The following is a 22,957-nucleotide window of genomic DNA, read 5'->3' as shown; positions in this document are numbered from 1 at the left end:
TCTCTGATTTTATTCTCACGGTCTCTTTGCGAGATATACGTAGGAGAGAGCAATATACTGCTTGACTCCTTGGTGAAGGTATGTTCTCAAAACTTCAACAAAAGCCCGTACCAAGCTACTGAGCATCTCTCTTGCAGAGTCTTCCACTGGAGTTCATCTATCATCTCCATAATGCTTTCACGATTACTAAATGATCCTGTAACGAAGCACGCTGCTCTCCGTTGGACCTTCTCCACCTCCTCTATCAACCCTATCTGGTACGGATCCCACACCGATGAGCAGTATTCAAGCAGTGAGTGAACAAATGTACTACTTCTTTTGTTTTCGGACTGTTTTCGGACTGCATTTCCTTAGGATTCTTCCAATGAATCTCAGTCTGGCATCTGCTTTACCAATGGTTAATTTTATATGGTTATTCCATTTTAAATCACTCCTAATGCCTCTCTCTCTCTATTCGTTTAGTCAGTTCCGACTCTTCGTGACCCCGTGAACCAAATCACGCCACTTTTTCCCGCCTTGCACTTTCTCCCATAGACCTTCCAGGTTGGAACACATTGCTTCTGTGATGCCATCAATCCATTTCATCCTTCATCCTCTGACGTCCTCTTCTTCTAGTTCCTTCAATCTTCCCCAGCATTAATGTTTTTTCCAGTGAGGCATGCCTTAGCATTGTGTGTCCAAAGTAGGTCAGCTTTTGTTTTAACATTAGACCTTCTAGGGAGAAATCTGGTTTTATTTGCTCCAATATTGATCTGTTGGTTCTCTTTGCAGTCAACGGAACTCTAAGAAGTTTCCTCCAACACCACAATTCGAAGGAGTCAATTCTTCGCCGTTCAGCCTTTCTAATGGTCCAGGTCTCACATCCATACATCACAACTGGAAAGACCATAGCCCTCACAATACAGATCTTTGTTGCTAGTGTTATATCTCTGGACCTTATAACCTTGTCAAGGTTTGACATCGCCTGTCTACCAGGAACAGGTGTCTCCGGATTTCATGGCTGCAGTCGCCATCAGCAGAGAGCTGGGAACCGAGATAACTGAATGTAGTCACTACCTCCATGGTTTCTCCTGCTATATCCCACGAATTGGTAGGTGTAGTTGCCATAATTTTCGTTTTCTTCACATTCAGCCTAAGATCAGCCTTTTCACTTTTGTCTTTCACCTTCAGCAAGAGTGTTCTCAATTCGTCTTCACTTTCTGCCAACAGGATTGTATATCGGTGTATCTGAGGTTGTTTACATTTATTCCAGCTATTTTAATTCCTGTTCCTCCTTCATCTAGCCTCGCATTCCTCATAACATGTTCTGCATACAGATTGAATAAGTATGGTGACAGTATGTAGTCTTGCCGGACCCCTTTCAGAACCTTTATCCATTTCGTTGTTTCATACATAGTCCTCACCATGGCTTCTTGGTCAAGGTATAAACTCCGTATCAGATGAATGAGGTGATCTGGTACACCCATGTTTTTCAGTACGTTCCATAATTTGTTGTGATCGATGCAGTCAAAGGCTTTGGCGTAGTTAATAAAGCAGAGGTACACATCTCTCTGGAATTCTCTTGCTTTTCCCATAATCCACCGAATGTTAGCAATTTGATCTCCAGTTCCTCTTCCTTTCCTAAATCCAGCTTGTTCTTCTAGTAGCTCTCAATCTAGATATTGGCAAAGTCTATTTTGTAAGATTTTCAACATGACTTTGCTAGCATGTGAGGTAAGTGCGAATGTTCGGTAATCTGAGCATTCTTTAGAACTTCTCTTCTTTGGATAGGGGATGAATGCTGATTTTTTCCAGTCTTCTGGCCACTGCTGTGTGATCCATATTTTTTGACATATTGAGTGCAGCACTTTCACTGCATCCTTTCCAGTGATTTTAAACAATTCTGCTGGTATTTCATCATGTCCACTAGTTTTGTTATCAGCCATATTTTCAAGGGCCCACTGGATTTCGCTCTCCAAAATATCTGGCTCTAGTTCTAAATTACCATTAACATCAGCGGTAGGAGCTCTGTCATTATGCAGTCCTTTCTTGTATAGGTCTTCTACATATTCTGCCCATCTTTCCTTATTATCCTCTGCTTCACTCAGATCTTTTATCATTCCAATTTTTGCTGGAATTTTCCTTTAATTTCTCTAATTTTCTTATAAAGATCTCTTGTCTTCCCCATTCCGTTACTATCTTCAACTTCCTTGCACTGTTCATTAAAGAATATATTTTTATCTCTTCTAGCTAATTTCTGAAAACCTTTATTTAATTCAAACATAGCTGATCTATCTCCCTTGATTTTTGCTTTCCTTCGTTCTTCTGCAACTTGCAGTGCAACTGATAGCCATCTAGTCTTCTTGCTGTTCCTTTTCTTGGGAATGTGTTTCTCTGTGGCCTCCTTGACAGTATTAGCTACTTCTGTCCACATTTTTTGTGAGCTTTTGTCCTCCAGCTTTAATACATTAAATCTGTTTTGCACCTCTACAGTGTAGTCGGAGGGTATAGAGTTAAGGTCGAATCTGCAAGTTAGGATACTTTTTTCTACATTCTGAAGTTTCAGCCGAAATTTTGCAATCAGGAACTCATGATCTGATCCGCAGTCAGCCCCAGGTCTTGTTGTAGCTGACTGAACCGCGCTCTTCCACCTCTGATTACAAAGTATGTAATCAATTTGGTTCCGGTGTTGGCCATCTGGTGAAATACAGGTGTCGTTTTGGTAGTTGAAACAGTGTATTAGTAATTATCAATTAATTTTCTTGGCAGAATTCTAGGAGTCTCTGTCCTGCTTCATTTGTTGTACCAAGACCATATTTCCCTGTTATACCTTCTACAGCTTAATTTCCGACTTTTGCATTCCAATCTCTAACTATGAAGACGATATCCTTTTTTGGTGTTGACAGTAGTAATTCTTGTAAATCTCCATAGAACTGGTCAATAATTTCCTTTTCAGCATCGGTTGTTGGCGCATAAACTTGAATTACTGTGATGTTGAGGGGCTGACCTTGAAGTCTGATGGACATCATTCTATAATTTTTATATTTGCATTCCACTACAGCTTTTCTCACATTATCACTAACTATGAAGGCTACTCCATTACTACTGTTGTTATCGTGCCCAGAATAATACACCATATGGCCATCCGAAGCAAATTCTCCCATGCCAGTCCACCTCATTTCACTTATTCCCAATATGCTGATGTTAATTTTCTCCATTTCTCATTTCACTATATCTAGTTTTCCTTGATACAAGAATCTTACACTCCATGTTCCTATGCAGTGCTTCTCTTTGCACCATCTTAGTCTTCGTGAAGCTCCTCTCAACCTGGTTCCCCCCAGAGATCCGATCGGGGAACTTAAAACTCCGGAACATTTTGAGCTGAGCAAAGCCATGGGGTTTTCTTGGGATAGTTCAGTGGTGGTTTCCCGCTGCCTTCCACTGTCCTCCAACTCCTATCTGCTCACCGACTCAGTTTCCCACTGGGGTTGGTTACCCAACCTTTTGCTGAGTTGTTCGGCTTAACAGGGGCACCACGTGTAGGTAGGAAGTTGGAGAATTGAGGTGACAGAGGCTGTGAGAATTCCCTTGCTGAGTTCTTGTAATTGCGTATCACCTAATGCCTACTCCCAGATAATTTATGGAATTAACGGCTTCCAGTTGGTGATCTGCTATATTGTAGCTAAATTATAAAGGATCTTTCTTTCTATGTATCTGCAGCACCTTACATTTGTCTACATTGAGATTCAATTGCCATCCCCTGCACCATGCATCAATTTGTTGCAGATTGAGATGTGTTTCCAGTAACAGTGTTTTCAGCAAAGAAAAATACCATACACCTTCTCCCTTGAGACTGCACAAAACACATTAAATTTTGGAGAGTCCTTCTCATGTTGTAAAATTTCATGAGGTTGTTCCATATCCCATATTCTCATATTATGATGGTTCACCTTTCCATTTAAATAGAGCGTTGCCTTGTCTTTAAACACTAAGTGTGGAAGGAAACTGTCATCCTACATCTTGCCAAGAACAAAATTACAGAACTGCACACATTGTTGTTTGTCACCTTCATGCAGAGACTGCAGTAGCTGAATTTTGTATGGTTTCATGTGTAAACATCAATGCAACACACCCCAGATGGACATCGGGGGCATGTTGAGCTGTATGGCATATGAATTTCTGGGGACTCCTTGTGAAACTATGGCAGATGCAGTCAACATCTGTGTCAGGTACTCAGGGACAGCCTGGTGACTTGCCTTTACACAAACAACTTGTTTCTTGGAATTGTTCATGTCATCGTCTAATGCTCTGTGCTGTAAGAGGAGCCACACCATACCTAGTACGAAAGTCACGCTGAACAGTTATTACTGACACAAACTGTGCAAAATGCAGAACACAAAATGCTTTCTGTTATCCAGTCACCTGTTTTGACTAGAAGTGAAGTTGGTGCATGCTGCTTCTACCTAGCAGGAACCATGTAAAACTTGAGCACTTGCTCTTTCCAACAGTACACTGTTAATGCACATATCTCAAATAACATAATAGTTATGATTTTGATACACCCTGTTTTCTAATTTTCTGGAAAAGATACTGCGATTTACACAGTCAAATGCCTTTCACACATCACAAAGTATACTTGTAGTCTGTAATTTATTGTGTAATAAATTAAGTTCATTCTCACTGTATGTGTACATAGCCTTCTCAATACTGAAATCCTAAGAAAAATGAATTGTGACCTGTATAATATTTTATTTGTGGTCAGATGGTTAAAAAGAGGACTGTATATATCTTTTCTAAAATTTTTGAGAATGTGTGAAATCAGATGGAAATTTGACAGTATTTCTTCATCTCCTTCTTATGTAAAACTTTACTTAGCATATTTCAATCATTCAAGAAATGTTACACTGATAAAAGACTGGCTACACAAATAATTTAAAATGTAACCAAACTCAAAGGAGTACTATTTAATCAAATTTGTTGATATATTACCAAAGCAACTAGAATTTTTTGATTTTAAGGATTTTATGTTGGAAATTACTTCTACTGATGACGTGAGAGTCATACTCATATTATTGTAGTGATTTGTAGTGACTGGACAGAGACATTCTTTCATGGCATCTGCTGAACCTGACAACCCCATCTTTTCAGTAACAGTTAGGAAATGCTTATTGAAAAGTTCAGAAACACTGCACACATCAGTTACCCAAGTATCATTTACTCTTGATGTTATATATTCCTCTATGTCTCTGATTCTACAGTCTCTTCCTTCATTATATCCCATATTGTCTTTATTTTGTTATCTGATGTGACTATCCCGTTCTGGTAATGCATTTACTTTGATGTCTGTATTACTGTCTTCCATATTTTGCAATATGTTTTGTAATAATCTATAAAATTTACATCAGAGCTGACTGATAAGAGTTTCCTTTTTTCTTCCTTGAGTAGTAATCCATGCCCTTTTTTTAATATATTTTTGTCTAATCTGGGATAGTTATGGGGAAAATAGTTTTCAAGTAAGTTATGGACATTATTAATAGAAGTGTTGAATTTCTCATTCATGTTATGAGCATTGCATGCACCACTCCAATTCGTATCTTTGAGGTGTTTCCTGAAACACACATTTTTTGGCTTGCTGACTACCCATTGGAACCAGGTTTAGCAGATTTTATATCCTGATCAGCATTAACATTTAGCAAAAATAACAAAATGTGATGGTCTGAGAGGATACTAATTATTGGTTTTATAATATAATTTTGTTCATTAGATATTTCTATAATTATATTATCAATGCCCATCTTTGAGACCTTATCTATTCTATTTGGGGAGTTAATAGTATGTATGTTAAATGACAATGCTGCTAACTGTAATAAGTTCTTACTGGGAGAGGTTTCAAGAGAAACAACATTAAAACCACCAGCAACCACAATTTTTTATTTCTTGTTGTTAAATAGGCCAACAGTGCTTCAAATTTATTTATAACTAAAGTGCGCGTCATTTGTGTTGGCGGCCAAGTTTAGGTTCGTTCTGCGCATCTGACGCCACAAAACACAGTCAACCAATGAACAGAGAACGACGTTGCCAGATCTCGACTGCAGAGCAGACTACGGACGAGTGTCTTCAGTTTTAGAAACATTCAGTCATAAATAAAGTAATAGAACAAAAGCAATGTCTTAATAACAGACTTCCTTTTATAGAAACTTTGGAAAAAGCAATCTCTATACCAATTGCTTCATATTCTGTTAATTAATTAAACAAAACAAGCAATAAGATTCCTAATTCAGGCGATAGCAAGGAAAGGTGTTTGTATCAATCTCATGAACCGCTTTTCCGCAGTAAAGAACAGCGGTAATTGTTTATTTCCTATTGTACTTCGATGAAGTGTGTATGTTGCGGTACGAGCTGTGTTAGTGTAACGGTTAAGGTCTTGGGCTAGTAAGTGAAAGGTTAAGAGTTCAAGCCTTGTGCAGTGCTTAATATTTTCTTTATTTAAAAATAATATCAAAGTGTCTTACTTAACGAATTTTATTTGTTTGAATGCAATTTTTTTAAATTTCTAGTGCTTTGTCTCTTCATTAACCCTTTCACTGCTGCAGACACGTGCTCCCCGCATTCCGCACTGTGCGCGATTTTGTCATCACTGCACTGCTCGCCTGTGCAGACACATGGTGTTCCGACTGCTTTGACACACTTTATCATTCAATTTCACAAAAATCTGATTTTTACACATCTTCTTGACTGATATCTTCCCCCCATAAATGACTTAATTTTGTTTGGATGGTCAACGCAGTTATTGTGCAGCATTAAATGTAGTAAACCATTGCACGAAATTTTGAAGAGTTTGCAGAGGTAAAAGTCCATAGCGTATACTTTCCGTATGGTCGATTTTAGTTGCCACAATGTTGAGAATGAAATGTGGACAAGATACCTAAATTTCATATAAAATTTACTGTACAACAATATCTCATTTAAATTTAAGTACCACATAGGTGTCGTATGTAATATTAAGAAATATTCCGTCTTTCGCGACTGTAATAAAAGTTTTATTTACACAATTAAATGAGATTGTTTAAGTTTACTGCACTAAAATGTAAACAAAAATATTACTTTAACTCTACTTTATGACATTTTCTTGTTTTCGGGAATAATACCCAAAGAAAAGAGAAACCTTTAATGGTAAGCTTGGAAACACACTAATACAAATCTTTAATTAGTTATCAGTATCAAACAAAGTTTCATTTCAGTTTAAATCACTTATCTGAACAGGGCTACCAACATGGTGCTCCTTGGTAGCCAGACAGCAGGCATGTGGGACGGAGGGGCAGAGGGGTAGCAGAAATCACCATGGCTAGACTGTACGGATGGGAACACTCGATGCAGAATGGATTACAGCTGTCAAAGTGGAGGTATAGTTGGTGACTGGTAGGTTTGATGTGGATGGAGGTACTGATGTAGCCATTTCTGAGGTGGATGATGATGTCAAGGAAGATGGCTTGTTGGACAAAGATGTCATCACTGCATCTGGAGCAGGTGAGGGGCTGCTGATACTGAGTAAGTGTTTAAGGAGACCAAAGAGCTAACATCATCATCTCCTATTCACCCCAAGAAAGAAGCAGTGTGCCCAATTTGTCTTCATATAGAGTAAATTCTGCATGCAGGAATGAGAAAGTGTACTAAACTTTTACACACAGTATGTATCGAAGATGGAACATGGGAACTAACGCATTTTTCATCAACTGGGATGTCAGGAATGACATGAAAACCATATCAAGACTGGCCAGCACACCGACCCCTCATCGTTAATAAGCTGGGCTGATTTGATATGGGGCTGGCATACCTCCCCGTCCCAGAGAAGGTCACATTAACCCATTTGGTGGGCCCCAGATGAGGGGCTTGGGCTTCTTGGTGGTTTGGTGGTTAGGAAGGATTCCTCTAGATAGCCCATGAACAGTTTGGTATCAGATGGTGCCATGCAGGTGCCAATTGTTGTACAACAGATTTGTTTGTAGGTGATTCCTTCATCATGGTAAGTGCTATTATTGATATTGTAAAAGTTACGGAACTCAGAGGTTTATGATCTGTAATATGTCATGATTTTCTTTATTCCAAGTGATATTAATGTAGAATTGTTTAAATGATAATGCTCCTGTCACTGACTGTTATTTATTTCCTCCCTGATACACTATTGCAGTTTTGACTTTTTAGCCATTATCTAGTGATTTATTAACGTCTTTTTGAGATTGGTTCTAGTGTGTGTTGCAGTACATGTCAAGAATATTGTTTGACCATACAGGGATTGTTACGTTAATGCCACACTTATGACAGTTAAATGATAAAAGCATTAACATTTAAAGATCTACAACATGTAGCTCCCAGTTCAGCTTCTTATCAGTATAAAAATCCTAGAGTTTTGACTGTATGTTTCATGTATTATTTGTAGCACTGTGGTCAGGCTTTTTGCAGTACTGAATTTATGTATTGTGTTTTATTGAAGTCTAATGACAGCCCATTTTCAGAAAATCACATAACATTCTCGGATAAATTGTAGTTCACTTGTTGTACAGAGGTCATTTAACTGAAAATGCTTCGAAATATACACAACTGAAGCATATTAGTTGTAGGTTATGTATGTGAATATCACACAGTAGTTTTGTTCATAATGCACCAACAAACTCATTCAGTAACTTGTAACGATTTGTGTCTATGGGAGATCAGTAAAAGAGGTTATTTTAAAAAATTTGGGGGTGTAGCTGTATTTAAAATGTATCTTACCTGAGTTCCATCAGAAATCATGTGAAGAAGTTTCTCATTCTCAGCCTCTAGCACTTCAGCTTTCTTCTTCAGACGATTAACTTCTGCTTCAAGCTCCACAACACGCCTCTGCAAACCCTCAGCTGAACTTCCAGCTTCTACTATGGTTGGTGAAGTAAATTCCTGTCCACTAGTAATACCTTCAGCTCTCATCCGTAGCTCATCCGCTTTTTGAAGTGCAGCTAAATACATAAGTTCCTTCCGTTCCATTGACTGTATCCTCCTTTTTAGTTGCATTTCATTTGTGGCAATTTCTTGCAATTTTTTCATATTTTCAATATCATCAGGTGTCAGACTTCCAGACGGTTTTGGACCTACACTTGCCAACTCTTCTGAATCTTTGATACCACGAACTACATTTTCAAGTTCTTGAAGTCTTCTAGTGTATGACTCATCCATTGGCAAGAGCTGCTGTCCTGTAATTATTCGTGTCACTTCACCAGGAGTAACCTAAAAATGTATAAATACATCGAGTTACTTTTTATCATAATAGTACTAGAGAAGGTCATACAGTTGGTATGCAAGCTACACCAGTAACATCACAACCCAAATGAAAAAACAATCACTGAAACTCACTGGTGTGTTTAAGTACATCTTAATTTACAATTAATCCATTCAGATATGTAATCATAATATCAAAGCCAGAGAGTTATATTTCTTAAAGAAGTAACAGAACAAGTGAAAATTCATCATTTGAAAAGTATTCTCAGTAGAAAAATGCAGTGTAACAGAAATTCACAGAAAGAAATACTTTGTTCTTTGTTCCTCTGTTTAAAAATGAATAAAAAATTATTCCAAGCATTGTTCATCATTATTTTTTGTTCAAATGGAACCAGTAGTTTGTGCAACACTGTGATAAAGTTTACAATGATTATAACTATTCTATATGACAGCCATCAATAATGGTCATGTTCATCGGATGGGGTTTAGCATGTAACAGAATACCAAAGAGGATTCTGATTGTTATTTATGAGACATGATTGTGAAATGCCTTTGGAACATAAGTCATGCCAGAAGTTTTCTATACACCTGTGAATTTTGTATCCCTGCAACAAAAAGACTGCAAGTGTAATACCTGGAGAATTTTGAGATCACCCGTGAGAAAAAGAACATTTGAGATTGCTGTTAACACCCCATTTTGTTCACAGTTGTAACAAGACTGAAAATATGCTAAGTTTCTCTACATTGCAGGAATGATGTACTAGGAAGCATGCAACTCTTTTGCAAACAGTGGATAATGTTGTCACTCACAGAAATACTTTTAAATGTACAGCTGTGGACTTCCTCAAAGAAGTAAGAACTAATAACTGTTGATTTTCTGTCATCTGCATGTAGCAGCGGTGTGTTCATGTACTTGATATTGCATGCAAAATAAATTTTAGTAAATGTTGTAACATTTTTCCATTATTTAAAAAATTGTAAATTCTTGATCTCACATTGAAATGGTTGTATTCAGTCCCCATACATACTGATAGCTCTTGAGAATAATCTTATGTGAGTGTCACACAGTCCCCAATGAAACGTCATTTCATGTTGGATTTTCATATGTACCATTAAGAGGCAATGAAAAGGTTTCCATTTGAGGGTGTTGCTTCAACATACATGCCAATTGCTGGACTCTCCAATGTGGGTATATAAGCACCAACATGCAGACAAGAAATTAGTGTAAATTTGTGTCTTTACAACGTGTGTGCGGTAAACACAAAAATGTCACCTATGGCTACTACATTACAAAATTCATCCAAACATGATCAACATTCTGTTGTTATTTTTTTTGGCTGTCACCAGAGAATGAATAATGTGTATGGGGCAGAATGTCTGCTGAAAACTACCACTGTGGAATGAAAACTGCGACAATGGGTGCTGCTGCTCCATGATAAGGCATGTCTCCATATTGCAAATGTCATAAAGCAGAAGTTATGCCAACTTAAGTGAGAGGAACTCAAGCATCCACCCTATAGTCTTAATCTCCCCCCAGGTGATTATCATGTTTTCAGTCCCATAAAAAAGGCCTTGAAGGGTCAATGATTCCTGTCGGACAAGGATGTGCAGCATGCACTTACAAACTTCTTCACACAGCATGACACAGTATCTTCAACCTGATGCATAAATGGGATGATTGCCTCATTGCTCACAGTGATTTTGTCTTATTGCCATACTGATTCTGGATTATGTAGCCTTCAAATGGAACCTTTTTGATCACCTCTTATACCTTCCCCATGTGCAGAAACATGTTTTGTGCCCCTCATCTCATGCAAATTCTTTGACTGCAAAGCCCCACATCTTCCACTGCATTTACATGTAAACTCAAACATGTTACAGATAATATTTCTCAGATTATTGATTTTTAACTGTTTCTGTTTCTTTTGGACCTCCAATAATTAGGTTTATTTATTCATTTATTCATCCACATTCAAGTACTTGCATAGAATCAACATTGTCATAATTCAATTTAAAATAGATTTCACCTAGTACGCTTGAGATATTTGAAAACATAGATACTAGACATTACTACCTAAATAATTTAGGCCTGAAAAAACAACCCACAAACTAACAGAACCACTGAGTTGTACACAGGCACACAAAAAAGAATGAAAACTTCATTAGGTTTCAAATCAATCTTCCTTCAAGCTACAGCACACATGCACACAGAGATACACATACACACATGCACACTTGTAGTGTTATTCTGTGTCATCTGAATATACAATGTGTATGAATACTCTAGCTCAAAAATGTACTCATACAAAAGTTAACAAAGTTCTCATTCTTTTTTGTGTACCAGTCAACTACTCAACACTTCCACTATTAGGTAAGGTGTTACCTTTCCTAAATTATTTACATTCAAAAGGTTCCACACCATATTTACACTATTAAGAGATTACACTGAATTTCAACAGTGGATAAACTGAAAATACTGTTCACAATCTTTTCGTAACTAACAGATACATGTTGATTTCAAACCAAGAATTCAATAAATTAAGGGGACTCTGTATTTTGTAGCTTCAGTTTATTCACATATTTTCCACAGTTTGTGAAAGTTGTGTCATTTTTATAAAGTACAAAATTACAATGCACATTACTGGGTAGGTCATTTCCAAATATTGTACAAATAGTAGTGACCATGGCACTGATGTGTTGGTCCAATGTAAAAATGTGTTGAGGTAAAACTACAATCAACATTCCACCCGAGAGCAGTGGCGCAGTAATGTGTCTAGGACATCAACATCATTGCTCAAAATTAGTTGGCAAAATAGGAGAGAAGACAGTAGTGAGGCTGTTGCTATTGCAATAACTACCTAGCTAATACTGATAGTTTTCTAAAAGAGTCCATTCAACTCTCTGCATGATGTTCCATTGGTCATAATTGTGATCTCTTGCTATGATATAGAATGTGTCAGTTTCACAATTATAGTATAATTTCACTTTTCAGTGAAGAATATGGTAACAAATGGTTGTCTTAGGCTACCTTTTCTTTACATCATTTGGTTACATTTAACTACATTCAATATCTCTCCCTCCCCCTCCCCTCCCCCCCCCCCCCCCCCCCACTATCTCCCTCTCTGCCTCTCTTATATCCACCCCCCCCCTTTCCCCTATTCATCACACACATTATACAAAACTACTGCACATTGCAAAATTCTTCTATGGACTGGAAGATATGTCAAGCAGACACAAATTCATGTACTGTTATGGCCAATATTATTATCCGTTGGATTCTTAACATCACTGGGTGGCCAATTATGCAGAGCGAGTCACTAACTATAGCCACCAAGAATAACTCTGAAAGTATGATTAGAGCTGAAAAGTTTGTGGGACAAAAGTTGCATGGGACAATGGGGGGCATAATACAACATTGGTTTTTTGTTGCTAGGTGGGGTCGCTACAGAGATATGAAGGTCAGCTTTGTTTTTTTCAATGGGATGCTACAGTTTGGTACTTATCTTCTGATAGCGGTTATCAAGATGAATCCAATGATGTGTAACAGTAAGGTCATTGAAGGTCAACGAAGGTCACAAAAGTGGCATGAACATCCACCTACAGAAGGTGTTCAAAGTGATGACCACTGGTATCAATGCAGTGCTGCAATTTTCTTATCATTGATTGAGTGGTATTCCTTATTACATTGGCACTTACTGAAGCACAAGCTCTGACAATTCTCTCTCACATATCTTCAGGTGCAGTTGGAACATCTTTATAAACAATATCTTTTACAAACCCCCACAAGAAAAAAATCCAGAGGCATCAAGTCTGACAAACAAGCTGGCCATGACACATCTCCTCCCATCCCATCCAATCCAACTCATTTCTAGCCATCAGTGAAAAACGTGCCGGACATGCATCATGTAGATACCATATTCTGTTCCTTGTTCCTAAAGGTATTTCTTCCAATAACAAACCTAATGTTTCTTGGAGGTGTACTTCCTACCATTAAGATTTCCTTTGATGAAATAGCAGCCTATAATTCTCTCCTCCAGACTTTCACACCATACATTCACCAACCACAATTTTTGGTGTGCAACTTACTGCAGCCAACATGGATTTCCAGTTGCCCAATAATGCATGTTATGGAAATTAACATTTCCGAGGTTTGTGAATGTGTCACCCCTCTGAATGTGAAGTTGAGCCCATCAATAGAATTCAATGCAACACATACAATACTTACCAGTTAATCCTTGGTGGAGACTGATAGGGTAAGGATGATATTTATGGTGATGCAGAACACAAACAACACTACAATGGCTCACGCCAGAGTCCATTGTGATTTGACACAAACTAACGAAAGGATCTCAAACCACAGTGGCAAGAGTACCAATTTCCATTTTCTTGTCAGTAATTTTCCTTTGCTGGATATGTTTCCGATGTGTTAAAGATCTCAATTTATCATACACGTATTTAAATGTATGATGTGTAGGGTGAGTAAGTTGAGGATATCTTTCAGCGTAGAAGTCTCTAGCTCTCATTGCATTTCTTTGGCGTTCTCTGTAAATGAGACGCATATCGACTTGTTCTTCAAAGGAATATGTCATTCACATTTGCTTGATTCGATGATACTAGTCTTGCTGTTCCTATTAGTGTTCTATTGTGAAACTGTCGAATGGTGTTTACATGTCAATGGCATGTTAGATGGACACGCCATATTTCGCGAATATTTACTATTTGCATGATATATAAGAGAGAATTGTCAGAGCATGTGCTTCAATAAGTGTCAAAGTGATAAGGATTACCACTCCATCCACGATAAGAAGATTGTAGCACCACTGGATTCGTCTTGATAGCACCTAGCAGTAAATAAGTACCAAGCTATACCATCCCATTTAAATAAAAAAATTGACCTTCATATCTCTGACGCAACCCCACTCAGCAACAAAAAACCAATGTCATATTACGGTCCCCACAGCCCCATGCAACTTTTGTCCCACAAACTTTTCAGCTACTATCATACTTTCAGAGTTATTCTAGGTGGCAATAGTTAGTGACTCACCCTGTATACCATTATGGCTGAATAGTTCACTCCTTTCTGTCATACTTAGACTGTGTGATGGGCAGTGCAAGGCATTTCTTCTTCCAGTATTATATTAATATTTTGGTTTTTTTATTGGATCTATAAAGAAAATACAATCTGTGGGTTGGATAAAATTGTATTATATACACTGATACATGCCTATTTCAAATTAAATAATATTCTTTATACTGTACGGACTTGTACATTTAAGTTACCTGTCTTTTCCTACAGTAAGAGCATTGCAGTTTGGCTTAAAAATGCACATAAAATAACTTATACAATAGTAAGTTTTATATCAAAAAAGTCTTGAGAGATTTTTTTGAAAATAGTCTTACTGTTTGTCTCTCTCAAGTCTGATGGGAGTTTTTCTTGGGCTTTTGTTCCTGCATATGACAGCTTTGATGTGAACTTCATGGTATTGTGTATCTTTGTTCTGGAGGTACCTTCCCATAAAATTACATCATAACTTAATTTCAAATGGATTAGTGCATACTATAGGAGTTTCATAATTTTTGTGTCTTTTAGACAGCCGAGTTTGTGCAGCATGCATAGGTTTGAGCTGAGTTTTCTACATATATATTCTAACTGCTTATCCCAATTTACATTTTCTTTGGTTATTACTCCAAGAAAGTTTGTGCATTTGCAGTTTTCTGCTATGCACTCTTATTAATTGTGTTGTTATTGAATTTGTAATTTAGACAAAGTATTTTATTACTGTTGTTGTGCAAATTTAATTCAGTAAAACTTTGGATAGCATTATTTACTTTTAAGCTGCCTTTTATTTCTAGATCTTTCGTCTCTTCATCCGTGAACAGTACAGTTGTGTCATTTGCATAAGTAACTATAAGTAATTAATGATGTTTGGAAAGAAGATAAAATGGTCATCAAAGAGATTTACAGCATTATTTTGTCCTGATGTAGTTTTTTAAACCATAAACTGTATTTTGCTTTTTCCTATGAGTTTGATGATGTGAGATTTGTATTTATAATAGACCAATAAGCCTGTGTTTACTGCCAGGACTGCTTATGTGAGATTTTGTAGCTAGTTTGCTGGTTTCTATTGTTTGTAAATAATGATTGACTGTTGACAATAAACATAATAAGGGATTTAAACACCTTCAACGCTGTTGACAGTAAGCTCTAAAGCAGAGATAACATTTAACCTTATCTCATATTTCTGTGCAAAAAACACTTTTTTCCACACTGAAGTGTTGGCCCAGAATACAGTACTGTAAGACAACAGTGACGGGAGAAAAGAAAAATAAGTCAAAGTTCTGACATTTTCATTTCCATATTCTGTTGTTGAGTGGAATGCAAGGGTTTCAAAGTGTAGATGTGTAAAACATATAACACATGACTTCCAGTTAAGGTTCTTATCAGTATAAACACTGAAGAATTCAAAAAAAAATTTAATTTATTGATTGTTCCTTCATACATTACTTCTAATAGTGTGGTCAGGCTTTGGGCTGTACTTAATAGTATATACTGTGTTTTACTTAAGTTCGGTGCCAGTTCATTTATGGACAACCACTTATTAATTTTCAAGAAAATCTTCTTTATATTTTAGTACGTTGATTTGCAACATTCGACTAGAATTTCTGCCGGTATGGCAACTAACATGAAAATGGAACAATGTTAACTGAAAAAGATTGAGAAATCCATGAATTAATGTGTGTTGGCGGTTGACTGAAAAAGTACAAGAATCAACTTTTGTTGGCATGATCAAAGAATGGGTTGTGTTACAGTTCCAAAGGATAAATTAATAGTTACAAGGAATACATTTTTGGTATGGAATAAAAATAATGGAATAAAAAAAAGACTATCAATGTATAGTGGTAGCATTAGGGCCAGAAGTTCGGTAACTCAGCATACAGAATTTCAAATTTTTCCCGAGCACAAACTCGCACTTACTTAGTCACACATTCCTGGCACCATCACTTGGCTGGGGTGAGGTATTGTGTTTAGCAAAGAAGGTGTGATGAACAAGAAAGGTGGTGGGGAAAGAGAATGTGAACGCCATGTCTTACCCTATCTGACATAGGGGTCATAAGAGAGCAAAGAAAACTGACAGTTTCACTTCATTACCTATTTCTACACCATGAGCACTATGTAAAATCTACTACCATATGTTATACGATACATCATTCACAGTACAGATTGCAGAAACCAAAGCATAAATAGGTCAAGTATTCACCTGTTGTGCTTGTAAAGCACTCCAAGCATTCCATGACAGGACAGCAGGCATATATGTTTCAAGCATGGTGAGCCGATCTCTGGCTTGGAGTTCACGGTCCTCCAAATCCCTTTGTCGCTGTTCATATTTACGTATGAGTTCACGGAGCTGTTCTGCATCTTGGGACATTTTGTCCTCAGAGTATGTTTAGATGCTGTAAAAAAATTTTGCTATAATATAATTCAGTAATGATTTTAAAATAGGAAATAAGTGTTTGAAAGAATGATGTGCTCGTTAATGGCAAGTGTTTTCACAATTATCTGCAGTTTTATTAACAGCAGTTAGTAACATAATATAGAGAAAACTTAAAAATTTAAATGTCAGTCTAGTAATATCTACAATACTTTGGCAGCTTAAAATGCTTCTTCTCTCTTACACTCAATAAGAGCACTGAGTTACTTGGCTTTCCAGAAACACTATCACAGATTCCCAGTGCAGCATTTGTCTGTCTGCTCTTGCCTACTTTACCAAATAAAGAAACTGCGAGTGAGAAGACAACTAAATGAATCTTTCACTCTTTAGCAGGGTATATTCCATTGTGAAACTCCCTCACAGATTAAAACTGTCTGCTGGAACAACACTCAAACCCAGGCAAAACAAAAGCCAAGCATCCAGTTTCAAGCCCAGATCCAGAATATAGGATGTTCCACAAGAAACTAGCCAAAACTGGGACAAATGGAGTAAATCTAATAGACAATATAGTACTTCAACAATAAAGATCAGGTACAGCTTCAGGTTATAGGTTCTGAGGAGTCACACCAAACTACATAATACACTATATTTCTAAAAAAAAAAAAAAAATGAAACAGAATTTAAATTATCAGGGCACATTTTGAACATTTCACAAAATAATTTACATAATGACAGTCAACTTTTTGGAACTATTGATACTGATTGATATTTTCAAACAGGTCAAAGAATTGCCACATTGAAAAATGCATCAAAAACATGTCATTCTTGGTACAATTTGTTACAACTACATGTCAGTTAATGACATATTACCAATTAATGCCTTCAGAGGGCCCAGTGTAAGACACAGAAGTTTATGGAAGCGAAATTGTAGAGGCATGGACTTACTGCGTCAAAGTCAGTGGGTTTGTGTCCTGCTTCCTCCAAGATTTTTTTATTCACCTTCATGTTTTCTAAAAGAGTCTGCGACTTTATTATTAATTTAATAGAAATATGTTCTGGTGCATTAGATGTTACAGACATACAAGGCACCCTCTCTCAGGAGAAAGTGCTCCACTGTGTAAACATTCCAGAGAATGTGGAACAATGAACTGAAGCTTATTTTCTATGCACTTCCTGATTCAACTGAAATTCGGTATTTATTTATTCATCCAAAAATCACACCCACAGCACAAAATCTGTGATGTCATGGAAACATCACTGTTTTGTTGTGGAATCTCAAAAATGTTGCAGATTGAACACACAGAAAACACTGAATGTCTCAAGTTTAGAACCGAAAACACAAAAATCATTAAGCATGCAGTGAAGCTAACAAACGCAGCACTAAAGATGTCTCCAAAACGTATCTTTTGGTATGAAATGTTGTGATGAAGCCTCAGAAAATGTGATTTCAGTGGGTAAATACGCTACCTAATTATCTTGGAATCAGCTTTTCGTGTTATTTAGTGATTTATTATGAAATGGAACAAAGATACAGTATATAAACTTTTGGCTAGGGTGTGATATTGCCCCAATTACCTTGAAATCTTGGTTGTGGTGATATGACTGATTTGTAGCGTAGCTTGAGATATAGGTTATTTGCGATCAGTACAAATTGCAACCTCCCCCAGTAAGGAATCCACGAGCTATGCCTTAATAAAATAGGGCCTACTGTAAATCTTGGAACCAGCAACCCCTTCATTAAGTGTTTAGGGAACTGTAAAGAAGAAAAAAGGATTTAAAAAGCAGTACAAATATCAAGAGTGCAGTAAGCTATAAGTGGATAACAGTTTAAAGCAACATATTTGGAAGTTACATGTGTAAAGAGAAATGAATAGAAGAGTTAAATATATACTGTGTGGTGGTGGAAAATCAGTGGTAGAAAGCAAAGAATTTAGTCAAGTGTGCATAAAAATTATAAAATGAAAGGCTCAAGAGGAGAGACAGTGGAACAAGTAAATGTAAATTAAATCCGGACTAATGATACAAGTGACAGAAATCCAAAAATCATCCCCAAAATTTAGCAACATGTTCACTGGTAATGACATTTGAATGTTACAAGTGGTAAATAAAGGTATTTGTTACTGAGGCATTTGTCATTGCTCATAACAGTATGTTCCTTACGATGTATAGTTGTTTTCCTTTTTCACTTCTGAAACTAACTAATTCAGTAAACCACATGAATAAATTGAACCCAAATATTTCCTTTTTCACTTCTGAAACTAACTAATTAAATAATTGAGTAAACCACATGAATAAATTGAACCCAAACAAAGAATTAGCATAACAAATAATGCTCATCATATTTTTAAAGAATCTTCCCCAAATATATAAAACAAAGAATTAGCATAACAAATAATGCTCATCATATTTTTAAAGAATCTTCCCCAAATATATAATCAGAAATTGATGACCTCATTCAGAATTAAGTATTACACTTACTTACAATTTGTACAACACACAGTAACAACAATATAAGAAACTTACTTCAGACCACAGGATGTTTCTGTCACAGCCAGGTGTCAATGAAGGGCAGAACATATAATGTTGTTCTTTGTCACTAATACTTGCATAATTTGGATGATCCAGCTGAAACAATTTTTTGTTTATGTTCATCATAGTTTCATTAAATATGAGAAAGCAGTGCACCATAAATCTGTATTTTCAAGTGACACAAAATTACTCAGTGACATTATCAAGAGATTATCTATTGAGATTTAATGAAAGACAACTGCCCTCCCTCCGAAAAAAAGAAAACAATGATAATATCTTCACAAACAAAAGACTAATCCTGCCCCTCTACACACACTGATGTATGAGTTGAATATCAATTTGAAGAAAGGCAGAACATGTAAAAGATACAGGGTGTCCCACATAAAATCAGTATGCCTCACGTACTGGTAAATCATCTCTAGTCAAATTGCTTGTGAAGTGGCAACACTGTCTCAAAAGTTGGGTACACTGCATCTCTTATAAACATGGAACTACATTTTTTTTTTTTTTTTTTTACATTACTATTATCTATTCTGTTTTAGTTAGTTCATTGTTACTTGAAACTTAGATGTGAGGTGTAGCATATTTATGTGGCACACCTTGTTTTTGCTTATTGACTAGCAGCAAGTATATCCACTGCCTACCTTCAATTCACATTTTGTTTCCCCATGGTATGTGTCAATGTCAGAAACAACTAAGGCTGACCCACATCTGTTCGGCAGTAAAATAATACTGTCAAATTTCAAACTCAGTAAAAGAAATTGCAGTTACTAATCAGAAAGTGGTGGAATTAGTATGTTTTATGATCAAAATCATTGTTTATCAATAGTTTCGAATAAAATTATTTTGAGAGAAATTGTGCTTTGTTTTTCCAGCTAACCCCCCTCCCCTTTCACAGTATTGGCTTATCCCTTAACATTGTGTCACAAATTGGATAGCTTTATGCAGTGCTTGATTGTAAAATAAGATATTCTGGTACTATGACCTTCCAGGATGTGTTTTTGAAATATAGACTTCTTAAAATATTATCTTAACAATTTTCTGAGCATTTTAAAAATTTCAGTACAACATTTAAAAACAAAGATGATGTGACTTACCATACGAAAGCGCTGGCAGGTCGATAGAAACACAAACAGACACATACATACACACAAAATTCAAGCTTTCGCAACAAACTGTTGCCTCATCAGGAAAGAGGGAAGGAGAGGGAAAGACAAAAGGAAGTGGGTTTTAAGGGAGAGGGTAAGGAGTCATTCCAATCCCGGGAGTGGAAAGACTTACCTTAGGGGGAAAAAAGGACAGGTATACACTCGCACACACACACATATCCATCCACACATATACAGACACAAGCAGACATATTTAAAGACCAAGATTTGTTTCACACCATTTCAACTATAGCAGAAGTTCTGTTACATCACTTCTCAAAATCTGCAGTCCTGATTTGCTTTATGACATGATGTGACACTGCATAACGACACAAATCAAGCACTGGTTTTGTGAATACTAAGCATTTTAAGTGCATTTGTCAATCTAACTCTTTATTATCAATATAATCTTTACAATGTTACTACATTCTCCTTAGATAAACTTCGTCCTCTGTTCAGTTGGAAACTCAGTTGGGTCATTCTATGTAGCTGCTTCATCATCACAGTTTTTCCCCCACCTACCTTAATTGACGATAACAATGTCTCAGGAAACAACATCCATTATACTTATATTCAACACTGTCTACATTGTTTTACTTGGATAAACAGTGTCAATCCATGATACAGCCCTGGGATACATACAGATAATTACTGCAAACTGGCACAGTTTGTCATCAGGGTGAGGATTCCAAGAAAATTTCTTTGATTTTCTTAAAATTATTATTGTTCATTAATGGCAGCTACAGTCAGAATAATTTAATATTAGTTATAAATTCAGATGAAAGTGATTTTTGTCTGAAAGAAGTCATTTAATTTCAATTAATGGTACTTCATCATCTCTGAGAAGACAGACAATCAAAATAACCAGTTCTCTACATTCGTGTGAAGCTATTCGAATACAGACTGGCCCAATACCCCAATCTGATATAAAACATGGTTACTTTTGTGCTCTTGTTTTCCAATGTGTAAACCACAAAGTGTGGTGATATCAAAGATATTTCTAATTAGATTGCAGGTAACAGCATATTTACAATCTACAGCCATTATAAATGCGATATTACCCCAAAAATGGTACAATAATAAACATAGTATCTCTAAGGGTTAATTTTTGGTAACAACTTTTGCTGACCTAAAGATATCAGCAAAAGTGGTACTGCACTTTCAGTCAGCAGAAGACAGCTAGAGTATATGGGTGGTTCTATTTTCACAATATACTTTGCCAGGGGTCAGCAAGTAATTTCAGATTGGGTCCAAATATTTTTGAAAATTTTTATTGAGCTCCAGAAGAACTATCTCATGTCCCTTACTAACTCTTTATTTTAATTTTCACTCACAAATTAATATTAAATATGGTAGATAGGCACATCAGTGTTCAAAAACACATGAAAAAGCTCACACTCCTTACTAATTTTTTATTTTAATTTTCACTCTCAAAGTAATGTGAAATACAACAGATAGGAATGTTTGTATTAAAAAATACTGAAAAGCTTATATTGTTCACTATTTTTTTATTTTCTCTCACAAAAACTATGAAATAGAATAGATAGGAAAATTTATATTAAAAAATCAGTGGGAGAAATTACATTTGCTGTCTTCAGCCAGTTTCTTAAAATTACGTTCACATGAGGAGCAGCTTATGTGAATAGTGTCTTTAAGGTGGGCAGCCATTAATCTTGAGCAACATTTGTTCTTCAAAAATTAATTTTTTGTAAATGAAATTCAAATACATGTGGAGCCAAACATAGTAGAATAGAATAGAATAGAACAGAATAGAATAGAATCTTTATTTGCCTTTCAGTATGTTTTCCATACAATTGGCATCGTCAGTGTGTTCAATACATTTATTTTAAAATTACAATAATTATTATTGTATATAATTGTGCCTGTGCAGGGCAAGCAGATATGCATGCATAAAGTAGCCAGGTATGTGGCAATTTTTTTTGCCAATTCCATATTTTTCTGGGACAGGTTTACTCCAAAATTCTTCAGTGGATGCAGTTTTATATGTTCGCAAGGAAATGTCTTACTGCAAGACTATTATCTCCATTTGCAGTGAAGACTTTGAAAGGTAGAACAACTTCACACCCAATCCATCCATTCTCCCACTGAAGAAAATTCAAAAGAAAAATTAAGAAGCACGACAGTTTCTCCATCTCTGAAGAGTCTCGGAATCTTGCTGCAAATTCCTTAAGATCTGATATATAATTTAAGAATACTAAAGTTATACCATATTTACATTAAAAAATTGTTGGAAAGTGAAAAATTTTTGACTTGCAACGTCTTTTTCAAAGACATCAAGCTTGCGACACAAAGAAGACATACTTTGTATCAGATCACATATTAATTTCCCATTTCAGAGCAGCTCAGTATTGAGCACGTTTAAATGTTTCAGAATGTCTTTCAAGAAATCCACAGCTAGCGTACTGCATTTGTTTGTGAGGAACTCCAAATGGTTTCTTGCTTCTTCTGAATCCAAGCTTTCTAATAAGGCTGCTACTTCCTCTTTTATTTGCCAAAAATGTTCATAACTTGACATTTACTTAGCCAATGTACATTGTTGTACAGCAGCAAGTCAGAATATATCAAATCACACTCAGAAACTCTTTGAACAATATGTGCTCT

This window comes from Schistocerca serialis, chromosome 5, assembly GCF_023864345.2.
Source record: "Schistocerca serialis cubense isolate TAMUIC-IGC-003099 chromosome 5, iqSchSeri2.2, whole genome shotgun sequence".
NCBI classification, from domain to species: domain Eukaryota; kingdom Metazoa; phylum Arthropoda; class Insecta; order Orthoptera; family Acrididae; genus Schistocerca; species Schistocerca serialis.
Note: the sequence above shows the minus strand (reverse complement) of the source record.